Here is a 15,758-nt window from a genome sequence, read left to right as displayed (position 1 = left end):
TGGCTCAAATATCTTTATCAGTAATTTCGTCCAGCAGTCCTTTTCCACGAAGCAAATTAGGCTATGGCTCAAATAAGCATCACCAGTTCTGTTACGCACTTCACAATCTTCATAGCTGAAAAACATCTCTCAACGTTGGCAGTGGTTACAGGGAGAGTCAGCGCTATCTTCAAAAGGCAATATACTAATGATAGGGTAGATGCTTCCTTGTATCCACCGTCTGTTTAGTCAAATCATCTATTTTGTCCAAAGCAAGAAAACCATGTATCATGGAGTATATTATCTATGTAGAGACCAAGTTCACGCTCAAGAGCCACCATATTTTTGTGATTAAAATTATCAGGATAAAGTTTAGCTAATTTCAGCAACTTTTCCTTGTCAAAATGACAAAGTAAATCACTTGGGCTCAAAGCAGACCTATTGGTGGTGGTGGTGTCATCTCTTTGTTTCTTTGTCAAATATACTTATCCATTTTCTTTCTTCCTCCCTGTCAAATAATTGAAGTACTAATTGTAAAAATTCACAGAGAAAGCATGCTAGTAGTAGCATACTATCAGGCCAGCACACAAGTACTCGTAGTAGAATGGTTTGCCGGATTGAATTGCATAGAGAATTCCCAAATGGTACAAATTAAGCTATACTATTGGTGTGCCACACTAATCCTATAATTTATTGTTAGAACCAACAGAACATGCCTGATAGAGTACTAGTACGGACGGGATTGCATATTTTCACTTGATTTGACAGAAAACACAAAGAAATCAACTGAAAAATAAGAACAGGAGAGGTCCAGGAAAACCAAATCGAGAAGTACCCGAGTTTTTGTTTTCCTACGGAAGTTTAGGAGTTGGGATGGGATTGAGATCAATAAAGCTTGGGGATGTGCACTTGAGCAGAGGTTGCTGCTGCTACAAACCAGACCTCTGTAGACTAGCGGTCGTGCCGCAGCTGCCGGAGGCCGGCGACCAGGCGGCGGGGCGGGCATCGGCCGAAAGGAAGCCGCCGAGCCACGATTGACCAATCCTCGAAGCAGGCGGTGGGCGGTGGCTGACGGTTCGCTTCTTGGTTTAATCATCAATTTTCTTGCTATTAAATCTCCCAGAGATCGAAGAGGCAAGCAGCAGCCAGCTTCTCCTCGCGTTTATCGCTGTGTTCGAGGACACGCATGCATTTGGTATTTTGGTTTGCCTTTTCTTTTATGGGCTTTTGGAGAAGGGCCGAAGGGAGTGGGGGCACCAGCTCTAGGCTGACCGGGGGCCTACTGGCTGACGTTTTATACCGGGACGACAGGAAATCGAGTGGGGGCCTGGGCCCCCACTCACTACAACGTGAGTCCGCCCCTGCGCCCCCATCCTCGGTTGCTACCACGCCTCTTTAGTCTGGCAAGTCGTCGCACATGGTCACATGAGTTTAGCGTGGTAGGCTGTGACGTGACGACGCTAGTAAGCTACACGGCGTTGTTGCCGGGGCAACGATCCCGGACAAGAGGGTGGCGGCGTGATGTGCATGATGTTAGGGAACGTAGTAATTTCAAAAAAATTTCTACGCACACGCAAGATCATGGTGATGCATAGCAACGAGAGGGGAGAGTGTTGTCCACGTACCCTCATAGAACGGTGGAGCTGTCAGTTGATGCCCAATATGTAAGCAGCTTCACCGATGTCTTTCATTGAAACACTTTTATTCAAGTATCCCTTTATGCCATCCAGAAATTCTATATCATTTCCAATTAACAATATGTCGTCTACATATAATATCAGAAATGCTACAGAGCTCTCACTCACTTTTTTGTAAATACAGTCTTCTCCAAAAGTCTGTATAAAACCATATGCTTTGATCACACTATCGAAGCGTTTATTCCAACTCCGAGAGGCTTGCACCAGTCCATAAATGGATCGCTGGAGCTTGCACACTTTGTTAGCACCTTTTGGATCGACAAAACCTTCCGGTTGCATCATATACAACTCTTCTTCCAGAAATCCATTCAGGAATGCAGTTTTGACATCCATTTGCCAAATTTCATAATCATAAAATGCGGCAATTGCTAACATGATTCAGACAGACTTAAGCATCGCTACGGGTGAGAAAGTCTCATCGTAGTCAACCCCTTGAACTTGTCGAAAACCTTTCGCAACAAGTCGAGCTTTGTAGACAGTTACATTACCATCAGCGTCAGTCTTCTTCTTGAAGATCCATTTATTTTATATGGCTTGCCGGTTATTGGGCAAGTCAACCAAAGTCCATACTTTGTTCTCATACATGGATCTAATCTTAGATTTCATGGCCTCAAGCCATTTTGCGGAATCTGGGCTCATCATCGCTTCCTCATAGTTCGTGGGTTTGCCATGGTCAAGTAACATGACTTCCAGAATAGCATTACCGTACCACTCTGGTGTGGATCTTACTCTGGTAGACCTACGAAGTTCGGTAGTAACTTGATCTAAAGTTTCATGATCAGTATCATTAGCTTCCTTACTGATTGGTGTAGTTGTCACAGGAACTGGTTCTTGTGATGAACTACTTTTCAATAAGGGAGCAGGTACAGTTACCTCATCAAGTTCTACTTTCCTCCCACTCACTTCTTTCGAGAGAAACTCCTTCTCTAGAAATGATCCGAATTTAGCAACAAAAATCTTGCCTTCAGATCTGTGATAGAAGGTGTACCCAATAGTCTCTTTTGGGTATCCTATGAAGACACATTTCTCCGATTTGGGTTCGAGCTTATCTGGTTGAAGTTTCTTCACATAAGCATCGCAGCCCCAAATTTTAAGAAACGACAACTTTGGTTTCTTGCGAAACCATAGTTCATAAGGCGTCATCTCAACGGATTTTGATGGTGCCCTATTTAACGTGAATGCGGCCGTCTCTAAAGCATAACCCCAAAACGATAGCGGTAAATCAGTAAGAGACATCATAGATCGCACCATATCTAGTAAAGTACGATTATGACGTTCGGACACACCATTTCGTTGTGGTGTTCCAGGTGGCGTGAGTTGCGAAACTATTCCGCATTGCTTCAAATGTAAACCAAACTCGTAACTCAAATATTCTCCTCCACGATCAGATCATAGAAATTTTATTTTCTTGTTACGATGATTTTCCACTTCACTCTGAAATTCTTTGAACTTTTCAAATGTTTAAGACTTGTGTTTCATCAAGTAAATATACCCATATCTGCTCAAATCATCTGTGAAGGTGAGAAAATAACGATACCCGCCGCGAGCCTCAATGTTCATTGGACCACATACATCAGTATGTATGATTTCCAATAAATCAGTTGCTCACTCCATAGTTCCGGAGAACGGCATTTTAGTCATCTTGCCCATGAGGCACGGTTCACAAGTACCAAGTGATTCATAATCAAGTGATTCTAGAAGTCCATCAGTATGGAGTTTCTTCATGCGTTTTAGACCGATATGACCTAAACGGCAGTGTCACAAATAAGTTGCACTATCATTATCAACTCTGCATCTTTTGGCTTCAACATTATGAATATGTGTATCACTACTATCGAGATTCAATAAAAATAGACCACTCTTCAAGGGTGCATAACCATAAAAGATATTACTCATATAAATAGAACAATCATTATTCTCTGATTTAAATGAATAACCGTCTCGCATCAAACAAGATCCAGATATAATGTTCATGCTTAACGCTGGCACCAAATAACAATTATTTAGGTCTAAAACTAATCCCGATGGTAGATGTAGAGGTAGCGTGCCGACTGCGATCACATCGACTCTGGAACCATTTTCCACGCGCATCGTCACCTCGTCCTTAGCCAATCTTCGCTTAATCCCTGTTTCGAGTTGCAAATATTAGCAATAGAACCAGTATCAAATACCCAGGTGCTACTGCGAGCATTAGTAAGGTATACATCAATAACATGTATATCACATATACCTTTGTTCACCTTGCCATCCTTCTTATCCGCCAAATACTTGGGGCAGTTCCGCTTCGAGTGTCCAGTCTGCTTGCAGTAGAAGCACTCAGTTTTAGCCTTAGGTCCAGACTTGGGTTTCTTCTCCTGAGCAGCAATTTGCTTGTTGTTTTTCTTGAAGTTCCCCTTCTTCTTCTTCTTCTTGAAACTGGTGTCTTATTGACCATCAAACACTTGATGCTCCTTCTGATTTCTACCTCCGCCAGCCTTTAGCATTTGCGAAGAGCTCCGGAATAGTTCTTGTCCATCCCTTGCATATTATAGTTCATCACGAAGCTCTTGTAGCTTGGTGGCAGTGATTGAAGAATTTGTCAATGACACTATCATCAGGAAGATTAACTCCTAGTTGGAATCAGTGATTATTATAACCCAGACATTTTGAAGTATATGTTCACTGACAGAACTATTCTCCTCCATTCTTAAAGCTGTAGAACTTATTGGAGACTTCATATCTCTCAATCCGGGCATTTGCTTGAAATATTAACTTCAAACTCCTTGGAGCATCTTCATTATGCTCCATGACGTTCCAAAACGTCGTTGAAGACCCGGTTCTAAACCGTAAAGCATGGCACACTGAACTATCGAGTAAGTCATCAGCTTTGCTCTTCCAGGACGTTCTTTAACGTCGTCAGTTGCATCTGCAGGCAGGCCTGGCACCCAGCAGTGCTTCCAGGACATAATTTCTTCTGTGCAGCAATGAGGATAATCCTCAGGTTACGGGACCCCAGTCCGTGTAATTGCTACATCATCTTTCACTTTAGCTTTCTCATGGAACGCATTAAAAATTCAACGGAAACAACAACACGAGCCATCTATCTACAACAAACATAGACAAGCAAAATACTATCAGGTACTAAGTTCATGATAAATTTAAGTTCAATTAATCATATTACTTAAGAACTCCCACTTAGACAGACATCTCTCTAGTCATCTAAGTGATCACGTGATCCAAATCAACTAAACCATGTCCGACATCACGTGAGATGGAGTAGTTTCAATGGTGAACATCACTATGTTGATCATATCTACTATATGATTCCCATTCGACCTTTCGGTCTCCGTGTTCCGAGGCCATATCTGTATATGCTAGGCTCGTCAAGTTTAACCTGAGTATTCCGCGTGTGCAACTATTTTGAACCCGTTGTATTTGAACGTAGAGACTATCACACCCGATCATCACGTGGTGTCTCAGCACGAAGAACTTTCGCAACGGTGCATACTCAGGGAGAACACTTCTTGATAATTTAGTGAGAGATCATCTTAAAATGCTACCGTCAATCAAAGCAAGATAAGATGCATAAAGGATAAACATCACATGCAATCAATATAAGTGATATGATATGGCCATCATAATCTTGTGCTTGTGATCTCCAGCTCTGAAGCACCGTCGTGATCACCATCGTCACCGGCGCGACACCTTGATCTCCATCGTAGCATCGTTGTCGTTATGCCATCTATTGCTTCTACGACTATCGCTACCACTTAGTGATAAAGTAAAGCAATTACAGGGCGTTTGCATTTCATACAATAAAGCGACAACCATATGGCTCCTGCCAGTTGCCGATAACTTGGTTACAAAACATGATCATCTCATACAATAAAATATAGCATCACATCTTGACCATATCACATCACAACATGCCCTGCAAAAACAAGTTAGACGTCCTCTACTTTGTTGTTGCAAATTTTACGTGGCTGCTACGGGCTGAGCAAGAACCGTTCTTACCTACGCATCAAAACCACAATGATAGTTCGTCAAGTTAGTGCAGTTTTAACCTTCGCAAGGACCAGGCGTAGCCACACTCGGTTAAACTAAAGTGAGAGAGACAGACACCCGCCAGTCACCTTTAAGCAACGAGTGCTCGTAACGGTGAAACCAGTCTCGTGAAGCGTACGCGTAATGTCGGTCCGGCCGCTTCTTCCAACAATACCGCTGAACCAAAGTATGACATGCTGGTAAGCAGTATGACTTGTATCGCCCACAACTCACTTGTGTTCTACTCGGCATATAACATCTACGCATAAACCTGGCTCGGATGCCACTGTTAGGGAATGTAGTAATTTCAAAAAATTTCCTATGCACACGCAAGATCATGGTGATGCATAGCAACGAGAGGGGAGAGTGTTGTCCACGTACCCTCGTAGACCGAAAGCGGAAGCGTTAGAACAACGCGGTTGATGTAGTCATACGTCTTCACGGCCCGACCGATCAAGCACTGAAACTACGGCACCTCCGAGTTCTAGCACACGTTTAGCTCGACGACGATCCCCGGACTCCGATCCAGTAGGGTGTCGGGGAAGAGTTCCATCAGCACGACGGCGTGGTGACGATCTTGATGTTCTACCGTCGCAGGGCTTCGCCTAAGCACCGCTACAATATTATCGAGGACTATGGTGGAGGGGGGCACCGCACACGGCTAAGAGATCTCAAGGCTCATTGTTGTCTTTCTAGGGTGCCCCCTGCCCCCGTATATAAAGGAGCAAGGGGGGAGGTGCGGCCGGCCAGGAGGAGTCCTACTCCCAGGAGTAGGACTCCCTTCCTTGTTGGAGTAGGAGAGAGAGGGAAGGAGAGAGAGGGGGCAAGGAAAGGGGGGGCGCCGCCCCCCTCCTTGTCCAATTCGGACTAGGGGGGGAGGGGGTGCGGCCAGCCCTTGCCTCCTCTCTTCCTCTCCACTAGGGCCCATGTAGGCCCATTAAGCCCCCGGGGGGTTCCGGTAACCTCCCGGTACTCCGGGAAAATCCTGATTTCACCCGGAACACTTCCGATATCCAAATATAGGCTTCCAATATATCAATCTTCATTTCTCAACCATTACGAGACTCCTCGTCATGTCCGTAATCACATCCGGGACTCTGAACAAACTTCGGTACATCAAAACTCATAATATAACTGTCATCGAAACCTTAAGCGTGCGGACCCTACGGGTTCGAGAACTATGTAGACATGACCTAGAACTGTTTCCGGTCAATAGACAATAGCAGAACCTGGATGCTCATATTGGCTGCTACATATTCTACGAAGATCTTTATCGGTCAAACCGCATAACAACATACGTTGTTCCCTTTGTCATCGGTATGTTACTTGCCCAAGATTTGATCGTCGGTACCCAATACCTAGTTCAATCTCGTTACCGGCAAGTCTCTTTACTCGTTATGTAATGCATCATTCCGTAACTAACTCATTAGCTACATTGCTTGCAAGGCTTATAGTGATGTGCATTACCGAGAGGGCCCAGAGATACCTCTCCGACGATCGGAGTGACAAAACCTAATCTCGAAATACGCCAACTCAACATGTACCTTTGGAGACACCTGTAGAGCTCCTTTATAATCACCCAGTTACGTTGTGACGTTTGGTAGCACACAAAGTGTTCCTCCGGTAAACGGGAGTTGCATAATCTCATAGTTATAGGAACTTGTATAAGTCATGAAGAAAGCAATAGCAACATACTAAACGATGAAGTGCTAAGCTAACGGAATGGGTCAAGTCAATCACATCATTCTCCTAATGATGTGATCCCGTTAATCAAATGACAACACATGTCTATGGTTAGGAAACATAACCATCTTTGATTAATGAGCTAGTCAAGTAGAGGCATACTAGTGACATTAAGTTTGTCTATGTATTCACACATGTATCATGTTTCCGGTTAATACAATTATAGCATGAATAATAAACATTTATCATGATATGAGGAAATAAATAATAACTTTATTATTGCCTCTAGGGCATATTTCCCTTCACATGACCTCCTTTAGCAGCGTGCGCACCGGAGCAACCGAGTATGTGGTTTAACCTATGACTGGGTATGCGCACAATGGTGGTGCGGTCACTCGGAGGTGGTGCGGAGGAGCCGCCGGGTCGGAGATCGACCTCAACAACCCCCATGGGTAAAAACCTAGTGCCAGCGGTAGGCATCTTTTTGGCGGTGGTCAGTGGCGTGGATTCGACATTCCTATGTGTAGATTTGATGCGGTGGCGCTCTGGTTGGAGCAGCTCGACGACAACATGATTTGCCGGATCAGATGGATGCGTGATGCACCGAACATTGGCTCGGTCGCATTTGGAAGTTGTGTGAGGCGCAACCCACCTCCCCCACCACTGCCGATGAAAGCCGTCGTGGCGATGCATCTAGCGGCGACAGCTACTAGGGGCGACCATGGCACACACGAAAACCATCAGCAAGATGGCAGTGCAATATTGGTTGGAAGAGACGAGATGGCATCTTCCTTTCTGGTGTTTTCTCGTTTGGCCGGCTAGTTCTGTGTGAGTAGGCCGGCAGAATGGTGGGCAATGACTATGATGATAGACATCATGATGCATTATCTCCGGGTGAAAACTCAGGATCTTGCCTTATGGCTTGATCGGGCTGCATCAATGCCAATGCATTGTTACCTTGTTAAAGGTGCTAGTTTGAAGATCTGCTTCGTGTTCACAACCCTTGTTCTGACATCTGATTGGACCAGCTAACAACAGTGTGTGAGCGGTTTTTCCTTATTGAAGGCGTGGTCTTGAAGCATTGTGCCCTTTATCTGCTAATATATATATCGTTGTAGGTTTGGTGGTACAGTTTGGGAAGGTTTTCGCGAGGCGGATCTTATGTGGATGACCCCATTTTTGTTCCTTTTCTCTTTGTAAGCCAATTTGTTCAGCGTTTCCAATAATTAATAATATATGGTTGTGTGCATAAGCAAAGGCTGAGGGTTGTCCGTCTTTTCAAATAAACAAATAATGCTTTGCATCCATAGGTTCCAATCGCGACGAAGGGAGTGTGGGTGCATTAATTGCGCTCCTTCCTAGTATTGACCGCACACAAATCTTAACTACCGTACACATGGGTGGGTTGAGAGAGAGAGAGAGAGAGAGTACATGCATTGTGTAAAATTGAGGGGAGCAGCTTGCGTTGCAAAACTGAACGAGTCGTCTGATCCATGCAAAACCAGGTGAAATTAGTCTAGACTAGATCTAACGGAACAATCCTTTCTTTAGTATGTAGATCCAAGGTTATGCGCAGGGAGAGGACTAGTTCTACATTCCAAGTTGCAGTTTGTGATAGGAAACCTACACTGAGCTTGAGGAGATTCTTTTTTGGTCATCTTTCTACATTTATGACCGAGTCTCATCACACATTGGGAGCCACGAAATAGATACCATAACACTCAAATTGTACAATTAAAACACTCGACGTACCCAGTGTCTAGTGAGTTATATTAGTTGAAGGCTTGGACTGTTTCCACGCAAGAAATAGAAAGGTTTGGAATGTTGGGATGTTCGTCAACTGCAAGCTTCAGTGGTTCATGCATCACCGCAAAGTCATCGACATTTAGTTAAGTCTCACTTGCACTTTCTGAAGTGAAGGAAGGTTCCCCAGCGCTGACGCAACAAAGTCATCATCGAAGTTAACGTTGGCATCCTTCAAGGCCGAGATGTGTTGAGGAGATTCTTTTTTGGTCATCTTTCTACATTTATGACCGAGTCTCATCACACATTGGGAGCCACGAAATAGATACCATAACACTCAAATTGTACAATTAAAACACTCGACGTACCCAGTGTCTAGTGAGTTATATTAGTTGAAGGCTTGGACTGTTTCCACGCAAGAAATAGAAAGGTTTGGAATGTTGGGATGTTCGTCAACTGCAAGCTTCAGTGGTTCATGCATCACCGCAAAGTCATCGACATTTAGTTAAGTCTCACTTGCACTTTCTGAAGTGAAGGAAGGTTCCCCAGCGCTGACGCAACAAAGTCATCATCGAAGTTAACGTTGGCATCCTTCAAGGCCGAGATGTGGACTTCAATTCGACGCGAAGAGATTCCAGTCTCGGCATTCTCTACTCTAAGTAGAAACCTGACGGGTGCAGACGTGCCGAAGTGAGTACCCCAATCTGGTGAATGCGCGAAAAACTTGAAAGTGATAGTTAGTACTCCCTCCGTCCAGGTCTATTAGGCCGGCGGGCAACCCCGACGTGTCTGTTTTTACTAGGTTGACGGCTAAAATGTGTTACTATTGCTGAAATCAAGAACCACACCATGAACACCACAAGCAATTACCTTTGCACAATGTGCCTCTACCGGCATGACCATTTATTTATGAGTTCCTCATAGTATCCTTCTCTAAGCTCAAAAACCATGTCCCTCTCTGTGCTCTAAACGATTAAACCTTGGGCTGCCCACTTCCAAATAAAAGTTTCTTTCTTGATTAGATAGTTCCCTGGAAAATTGTGTAGATGCAATACATATATGTCCTCATGTGGATCCCTTTGTATTATTGACAACGATCAAATACCTATAAATCAACAAGACAACACGAGGGTCATGAATTAACAAATAACAAATGTATAGAGCATTAGGTGTGAATTTTACTTTTTACCACAAAGTTGTGACATGGTGACAGCTTTTACTGAATTTGTTGTGACACTATGACAAGTTTTATCCAATCTATCGACTATAATTTACAGGCTAACATGACCGTTCATTGGGCACACAACCGACCGGACATGTACTCATTAGGGACATATACAATATAAAGTCCAATACTATGAAATCCTATATAAGACCTCTCGTAGTGGGTAGTATCATAGACTAGTATCATACCTCCGCAACGCGTAGAAATCTAGTTGTTCTTTTTTTGTTTTTTGAACTATTTTCAGTTGACTCAGAAATAGCAAATGCGCAGAAATATATAATTGCTCCGCTTTGAATTACTTTTAGCAAAAATGGATATATCTAGAACGAAAAATACATTCAGGACGGAGGGAGTACTTATCTAGCTGTTGAGTATTGGCCGGTTGAATTTGATCGGCCAGAACTCTGAAATGTGATCCTTCCCGCGGTGCACTGTAACTGTAAGTACGAGCGGCGGCCTTGATCCAGTTGCAGTATTTGACCTTGCGGGCGGAAGTCGTGGCCGATGGTTTAGTATGGCTACGGCGACGATGACTAGCTAGCGCGATATAATCCCCCACAGGGCAAACATCTCGTCGACACAAACAAGCTAGCTAGGGAGATCAGCATCAGCTGTGTCTAGCTAGGTTCTCGTACCTACGTAGTATAGCCACGGCTTACACAATGGCCACGGACACCGCCGCCGACGCCGCCGAGGGCAGGCGCCCCAGGGACGACGTGTGGGTGGCGGCGGAGGAGGGAGACATGTCTGAAGCCAGCGCCGGCCGGCCGCTGCTGTTCCGGACCATGAAGGTCAAGGGAAGCATCCTGCATCCTTACAGGTCAGTTTGCGCGTGTCCATTCTGACATGCATGCTCTTTTTATTTCCTTTTATGAGTACTCCGATCTTCTTCTTATTATAAGATATTCCATTTTTTTTTGAATTGGATGTATATAGACTGGTTGTAGTGTGTTTATTCATTCATTTCAGTTTGTATATAGTTCATATTAAAATACCCGAAATGTCCTATAATTGGAAATGGAGGGAGTAGTATGATCCAGTCCTACACTTCCGAATTTGAATACTTACAACCGTCTTTGCAACAACAACAGGTTCTTGATTCTGGTGCGCTTGGTCGCTATCGTCGCCTTCTTCGCGTGGCGAGTAGAGCACAGGAACCACGATGGCATGTTGCTCTGGGCCACGTCCATGGTTGCGGACGCCTGGTTCGGTTTCTCATGGCTCCTCAACCAGCTCCCCAAGCTCAACCCCATCAAACGCGTGCCGGACCTCACCGCCCTGGCGGACCGGCACGGCGAAGCCGTCCTTCCGAGAATCGATGTCTTCGTCACCACCGTCGACCCCGTGGATGAACCCGTCATGTACACGGTGAACACCATCCTCTCTATCCTCGCCGCTGACTACCCCGTCGACAAGTATGCCTGCTACCTCTCCGACGAGGGTGGCTCATTGGTGCACTATGAGGCGATGATCCAAGTTGCTTATTTCTCTGCTTTGTGGGTCCCGTTTTGCCGGAAGCATTGCATCGAGCCAAGGTCCCCGGAGAACTATTTTCGGATGAAAACCAGGCCGTATGTCGGGGGTATGGCAGGAGAGTTCATGAGTGATCACAGGCGTGTGCGCAGAGAATATGGTGAGTTCAAGGTGAGAATAGATTCCCTTCCTACAACCATCCGCCGACGATCTGATGCCTACAACAAAGGCGATGATGGTGTACATGCCACTTGGATGGCTGATGGGACACAATGGGCGTGTACATGGATTGAGCAAACTGACAATCATCGAAGAGGACAACATGCTGGAATTGTTAAGGTAAACGTTTTACTGTTGGTTAGTTCAGGTCAAAGTTATAAGCCGCACCTTTTGAATTCCTCTAAATTTATGAATCTAGCTAGATCCCAGTCTCAAATCTCAGTCCACGTGCTACACGTTGATTTGGTGGCTTTAGACACAAAATGAAAAGGATATTTGAAATTCTATTAGTTTAGACTTTGAACATCAGACCAAAACCCAAGGGATAGTCACATCTACTTAAGAGTGAATTAACAAAACTAGCTGGGTGATGTGAGGGAATCATCTTCAGTATGTTAAAATTGGTAATTATTTTTATTTCATGCATGCCTCTTTTTCTTCTCATTTAGCTCCATTGCAAAATGCATGATGTTCGACATGGATACATCTCTAAGGTGCAACTTTGAAATCTATTATATATAAGAATATCTGGTCATTTTGCTAAGAAATAAAAAAGAATGCTTTTGCGTGTGTGATCCGGCTAGTTGCAATTCTGATGATCTATCATTTTTTATTTATCTTGCTATATTTACGAATATCTACCGGTTAAGACCTATTTATATGTAGGTATAAAGATCCAATAGACGAAGTATACTTAGGTAAAGTCATGCTAATATAGCATAATGTAATATGCTTAGGTACAATTATGTAAACCAAAAAGATATGATCCGTTTAGACACGACTATGGATTCAATGAGTTACGGCATGTTTAGGTAAATTATGAAGATATAATGTTTGTGATATCTGTAAGTATGTTATGTTGATCCGACGGGTACAATCTCTATATGGACGGCTACATAGATCTAATGGTTGAGATTTACTAATAAAGAGATGATCCATCCGATTGACAACTTTTTTTCTTTTTTTTTTGAACAAGCAAAGTGCCCCTCGCTTACGAGAGCATCATCTTGAAGTATTCTTTTTATCTTATGCGAATATTCTTTTACATTGATTTATCAGTTCATTGCATAATGGACAGCATTTATAGGTATCGATACATGTAGCGTTTACATTTATTTTGTATATACTGTTAGTTTAGTTATGTTTATTGATCTGACCATTATTACCTATTTATGTATGTCTATGTGGATCTAACAATTAAGATTTATTTAAGTATAATTACGAAGATCTATAGAATGTGATATGTTTAGGCATGGTTATGTTGATCTAACTAGTATGATTTGCTTAGTAGCAACTATGTAGATCTAATGACACAATCTGTTTAGGTGCATTTATGTACATATAATGCTTATGATTTGTTTTGATACAATTATAAAGAAATAATGAACGCAATCTGTTTAGGTACAATTATGTAGATTGGCTTTGATTTATTAATAAATAGATAGTTCACCAAATCGACGACTGGTTGTTTTGTCCTTTTATAAGAATTTAAACCTTTTATCTCTATTTTTCTTATGTATCATGTTTTTAATATCTAATAGCTATGTTAATAGCATAACCCTCTATTTTGTGTTGTGTTGTGGTTTTAGTATATAAAATAGTTATTCAGTTGACCGTGCACTAGAATTTTTTTTCTTCAAATTTATTTGATTCATAAAAATGGTGGGACTACTATGCTCTTTTGACAGGTCATGCTAGACCATCCAAGTTGTAAACCACAGCTTGAATCGTTGGTGAGCACCAACAATCCAATTGACTTGAGCAACATTGACACCAGGTTCCCCATGCTCGTCTACATTTCCCGTGAGAAGCGCCCCGGTTATGACAACCAAAAGAAGGCAGGAGCCATGAACGTGATGCTCCGCGTCTCCGCGTTACTCTCCAATGCGCCTTTCGTCATCAACTTTGACTGCAACCACTACATCAACAACTCACAAGCTCTCCGCGCCCCTATGTGCTTCATGCTCGACCCTCGTGATGGTCAGAACACGGCCTTCGTCCAGTTCCCACAACGCTTCGATGATGTTGACCCGACAGATCGCTACTCCAACCACAATCGTGTCTTCTTTGATGGCACCATGCTTTCGCTCAATGGTCTCCAAGGTCCTACCTACCTCGGCATCAGCACCATGTTCCGTCATGTAGCGCTCTATGGCATGGAGCCACCACACTATAGAGCGAAGAACATCAAGCTTGTAGGTAAGGCCTATGAGTTGGGTAACTCAGACCTCGTTCTTGAACTCAATACCGGATGGCGCAATCCAAGAGCGGTCTATCACCCCGGTGTTGGTCGACGAGGTGCTCAACAATGACCTGGCCACCCTGATGACATGCGTCTACGAGGATGGGAGTTCATGGGGGAGAGATGTCGGGTGGGTGTACAACATCGCAACGGAGGATGTGATGACCGGATTCCGCATCCACCAGCAAGGGTGGCGCTCCATGTATTGCTCCATGGAGCCGGCCGCGTTCCCCGGAACGGCTCCGATCAACCTCACCGAGCGCCTCTACCAGGTGTTCCGGTGGTCGGGCGGCTCCCTCGAGGTGTTCTTCTCCCACAGCAACGCTCTCATCGCCAGCCGCCGGCTCCACCCTCTGCAGCGCATCGCTTACCTCAACATGTCGATCTACCCGATCGCCACGATGTTCGTCCTAGACTACAGCTTCTTCCTGGTGATGTGACTCTTCTCCGAGTAGTCGTACTACATCCAGAGACCATTCGACACGTTCATCATGTACCTCGTAGCTGTCATAGCAATGATGCATGTGATCGGCATGTTCAAGGTGAAATGGGCGGGGATCACGCTGCTCGACTGGTGGCGCAATGAGCAGTTCTACATGATCGCGGCAACGGGCATGTACCCGACGGCGGTGCTGTACATGGCGTTGAAGCTCGTCAGGGGGAAGGACATATACTTCAGGCTCACGTCCAAGCAGACGGAGGCCTGCTCCGGCGAGAAGTTCGCCGACCTGTACACACTACCAGAAAACGGTCCTACGCCGACGGCCAAACCTATGCCTACGGCTGCCGTCAGCCTAGTTGGAGCTATGCCGACAGCCCAGTCCTGGCCGTCGGGTTACACAGAACTATGCTGACGACACAGAACGGCCGTCGCCATAGATGCAGACATGCCGACAGCAACCGTCGGCATAACTCAGCCGTCGGCATACCTGTGGGCCCGGCGACCCCGCCCGCGACTAGCGGCTAACGCCGTCAAACCTATGCCGACGGCTGGGACGGGCAGCCATCGGCATATCTCCGTATGCCACGTTACCGATCCGCGGCGTAGGTATGCCTACGGCAGCCGTCGGCATAGGTGCCACATCACCGATCCGTGGCACGGCGCCTCCCAAAAACCTGCCGTCTCTATGTCGACGGCAATGCCGTCGGCATAGCTATTTTTTTTAAATGCATTTTTTTGCGTATGTTTTTATGCTTTTTTTACATATGTTTTTATGTTTTTTTTAAATATGTTTTTATGCTTTTTTATGTATTATATGAATATATATGTAGTTTGTAATTTTTTCCATAGATTATGAATATATATATATATATATATATTTTTTTTTTTTTGTATTTTTTTCAAGCACATTAATAATGTGCCGTCATGTTCTTTTGAATATAGGTCCTTATATCTTATTAAAATCAAAAACAGCTAAGCGACAGAAGTTTAGTGGCGGTTGCAAACGCCCGGCACCCGTCTCCGGAGTGTGAC

At 44.3% G+C, this 15,758-nt stretch overlaps 1 pseudogene; it reads left to right on the top strand.

The window, feature by feature from the left end:
- The first annotated feature begins 10,966 nt into the window (after positions 1-10,966).
- On the top strand, positions 10,967-15,388 carry LOC125522658 (annotated as a pseudogene).
- Positions 15,389-15,758: the final 370 nt, after the last annotated feature.

This window comes from Triticum urartu, chromosome 7, assembly GCF_003073215.2.
Source record: "Triticum urartu cultivar G1812 chromosome 7, Tu2.1, whole genome shotgun sequence".
Lineage (NCBI taxonomy): Eukaryota > Viridiplantae > Streptophyta > Magnoliopsida > Poales > Poaceae > Triticum > Triticum urartu.
The sequence above is the reverse complement of the archived record's forward strand: the minus strand, read 5'-3'. Positions and strand labels throughout refer to the sequence as shown.